Genomic DNA, 4,401 nt, shown 5'->3' on the forward strand with positions numbered 1-4,401 from the left:
GAAGTCGAACCTTGGGTGCTAGAACTCAAGGTTGGAAAGGTTGAGGAGATGCTTGGCGTAAAAGGACGGCCCTTGGTTCCTTTATAAAGGCAACGGGTATTGAATGCCTCCTCCTAAGCCTAAAAACCTGCCTATTCCCAAGGAATCTTTCCAGTGGAATGGTTGGGTTACCCACGCTCGTATTAATGAGGATCCCGCAATAAGGGGACACGATCTCTGCTTCGACATAACGTGCCAATAAAAACCACGCCTCGAAACGAGGAACAGGAAACAGTTCAAAATAATAACCAAGCAGACGTGTTGTCATCTTACAAAAAGTTGTCAGCATATGGGACTCGTGAAATATTATATTCTCTACAGTCGTGTGTGGTACTTGTGTTGCAAATCCGGACACATTCGTTTTATCTAAAGACTATCTTGGAGTATTCGGAAAGGGGGAACCCGCCTTGCAATGCCGAAGACAATCTATGCGCCGGACACATCGTCATTGAAGTCTGGTTCAAGGGGCTACTAAGGGAGTCCTGGACTAAGGGGTCCTTGGGCATCCGACCTATTGGATATGGGCCGGACTGATGGGTTGTGAAGATACAAAGACCGAAGACTCTACTGTGTCCGGATGGGACTCTCCTTGGCGTGGGAGGCAAGCTTGGCGACCAAATATGAATATTCCTTTCTCTGTAACCGACCTTGTCTAACCCTAGATCCCTCCTGTGTCTATATAAACCGAAGGGCTAGGTCCATAGATAGATCTTCATAATCATAGTCAGGCTAGACTTTTAGGGTTTAGCCATTACGATCTCGTGGTAGATCAACTCTTGTTATACTCATATTCATCAAGATCAATCAAGGAGGAAGTAGGGTATTACCTCCATAGAGAGGGCCCGGACCTGGGTAAACCTTGTGTCCCCCGTCTCCTGTTACCATCGATCCTAGATGCACAGTTCGGGACCCCCTACCCGAGATCCGCCGGTTTTGACAGTGACAGCGACCTCGCCGAAGTCAACCAAGTAACCACAATGAACCGTTGGAGCGATACGGCCATAACTTTCTCCGCCGCCGACAAACCAAGGGCCCGATCAGTCCAAGCACCAGCTGCCTTCGTCTTAAACCCAATTGTGGATGGCTTTCGATTCACTAAAGTGCTCATGGATGGCGATAGAGGACTTAACTTCATCTACGAAGATACGCTCGACAAAATGCAAATGGACAAGAGTCTCGTCGAGCAAAGCAGTACCACCTTTTGAGGTATTATCCCCAGTCAAGAAGCACGATGCTTGGGGAAATTCAAACTCGATGTAGTATTCGGCATGCCTGATAACTACAGGTCCGAAGAGTTGCTCTTCCATGTGGCCCCTTTCAATAGCGGATATCACACCCTTTTGGGGTGGGACGCCTTCGCACGCTTCCAAGCCATACCCCATTACGGGTACATGAAGTTTAAAATGACAGGGACCAACAGAGTAATCACTATCACCAGTGATCTTGATATAGCACTCCGTGCCTAAAACAAAACCGCATCCTTGGCCCTTGAGGCACTATCCAAGGCCCTCGCGGTCGAAGAGTTAACCACTCTGCGTTCCACAGTGGACAAAGACGATGTAATCCTCGACAAGAGGCCCAAATCCACCTCTTTCAAACCAGCAGATGAAATAGTCAAATTTCAAGTACACCCGATGGATACTAACAAGACAGCATCCATTGGAGCACAACTGGATCCAACAGTCGACGCGGCCTTACAAGTGTTCCTGCATGAAAATTGGGACATCTTTGCCTGGCATCCTTTGGACATGCCTGGAATCCCACGCAGACTGGCCGAACATAGCCTCAACATAATAAAGGGGTTCAAACCAGTCAAGCAGGCGCTGCGGTGATTTTTCAAACCCAAACGACAAGCTATGGGGGAGGAGCTAGCCAAACTACTTGAGGACGGATTTATCAGAGAGATCAAGCACCCGAACTGGCTAGCAAACCTGGTCATGGTGCCGAAGAAGGATAAATCCTGGCGCCTTTGTGTCGATTTCAAAGACCTCAATAGGGCTTGCCCTAAGGACCCCTTCCCGCTACTCCGCATTGACCAAATCATTGACGCAACTGCATGACACGATTCATTGTGTTTCCTCGACGCCTACTCCGGATACTATCAGATTAAGATGAAGGAATTTGACCATGCCGCAACGGCATTTATTACCCCGTATGGGCTTCTTTTGCTTCAACACTATGCCCTTCGGGCTCAAAAATGCTGGCACCACATACCAACACATGATTCAAACATGTCCGGAAAAACAAATCGGCAAAACAGTGGAGGCATATGTGGACGACGTGGTCATCAAAACTAAACACGTCGAATCACTGGTCGACAACCTACGCCTCACATTTGACAACGTTCGAACATATGACATACGGCTCAATCCGAAAAAATGTGTCTTCAGCGTTCCAGTCGGGAAACTGATCGGGTTCATTGTTTTCCATAGAGGAATCGAAGCGAACCCAGCCAAAATCCGAGCCCTGTCACAATTGGCAATGCCAACAGACCTAAACATGTCCAAAAACTAGTTGGGTGCGTGTAACGCCCCGTACACACCCGCCAGTGGTCGTTACTCCTGGCGAGATCTAGATTGGCCCCACAGTTCAATACTAGTCTTTTCTGCACACTTTTTCCTCACTCATGCGCACCCGGAAGCAACTTCCCGGTCGGTCACCCATCCTGAAACTACTCCAAGACGAGCATGCTTAACTTTGGAGTTCTGTCCGAATGGGCTCCCAGAAAGAAGGAATTCCTTATTGATATGAGTAGTCTATCATCCCTATTAAGCCAGGCTATCACATACACCCCCACTCAGAGGAACCACGTCCTCGTCGGGCCACAGGAACGCTCCCTCTTGGCACATACGTCTGTGCATCCAGTCCGGTACATGTGCCATGCCGGGTGCCACGACGGGTCACAAACGTCATGAACAACATGACCGCGCACCTGTCCGCAACCATCCGGGTAATCGCGAGGGTCGGCTCTAATACCAACTTGTAACGCCCCGGACACACCCGCCGGTGGTCGTTACTCCTGGCGGGATCTAGACTGGCCCCACAGTTCAATACTAGTCTTTTCTGCGCACTTTGTGCTCACTCATGCGCACCCGGGAGCAACTTCCCGGTCGGTCACCCATCCTGACACTACTCCAAGTTGAGCACGCTTAACTTTGGAGTTCTGTCCAAATGGGCTTCCAGAAAAGAAGGAATTCCTTATTGATATGAGTAGTCTATCATCCCTAATAAGCCAGGCCATCACATACACCCCCACTCAGAGGAACCGACGTCCTCATCGGGCCACAGGAACGTTCCCTCTTGGCACATACGTCTGTGCATCCAGTCTGATACATGTACCATGCCGTGTGCCATGACGGGTCACAAACGTCATGAACAACATGACCGCGTACCTGTCCGCAAACATCAGTGTGACCGCGAGGGTCGGCTCTGATACCAACTTGTAATGCCTCGGACACACCCGCCAGTGGTCGTTACTCCTGGCAGGATCTAGAGTGGCCCCACAGATCAATACTAGTCTTTTCTGCACACTTTGTCCTCACTGATGCGCACCCGGGAGCAACTTCCCGGTCGGTCACCCATCCTGAAACTACTCCAAGCTGAGCACGCTTAACTTTGGAGTTCTGTCCGAATGGGCTCCCAGAAAAGAAGGAATTCCTTATTGATATGAGTAGTCTATCATCCCTATTAAGCCAGGCTATCACAGTGTGTGGCAACCTTAAGCCGCTTCATCTCCAGATAGGGAGAAAAAGCGCTACCACTTTACCGACTACTCCGGCGCACCAACCACTTTGAATGGACGGATGCGGATACAACTGTATTGGAAGAAATAAAAACTTTGTTAGCAGGTAACCAAATCCTAGCCGCACCAAGTGTTGGCGAGCCTATGTTCTTATATATATCAGCGACTCACCAGGTAGTGAGCGCCGTACTCGTTGTTGAACGAGAGGAAGAGGGACATAAATTCCCCATCCAGAAACCAGTGTACTACGTATCAGCGGTCCTTACACCATGAAAATCTCAATACCCTCACTATCAGAAGATAGCTTACGCGGTCTTTATGGCATCCCGAAAGCTATGACACTACTTTCAAGAGTGTTCGATCACGGTGGCATCCGAAGTACCACTCGATGACATCATAAATAATCGGGATGCCACCGGCCGCATAGCCAAATGGGCCATCGAGCTCTTACCATTTGAAATAACATACAAGCCATGCCGAGCTATTAAATCTCATGTGCTGGCCGACTTTATCACCAAATGGATGGAAGCCATGCTCCCTAAAGAGTATAGCACATACTCCAACTGGATTATGTACTTTGACGGCTCCAAAATGTTAGCCGGACTGGGAGATGGTGTCAT

Source organism: Triticum urartu, chromosome 6, assembly GCF_003073215.2.
Source record: "Triticum urartu cultivar G1812 chromosome 6, Tu2.1, whole genome shotgun sequence".
NCBI lineage: Eukaryota > Viridiplantae > Streptophyta > Magnoliopsida > Poales > Poaceae > Triticum > Triticum urartu.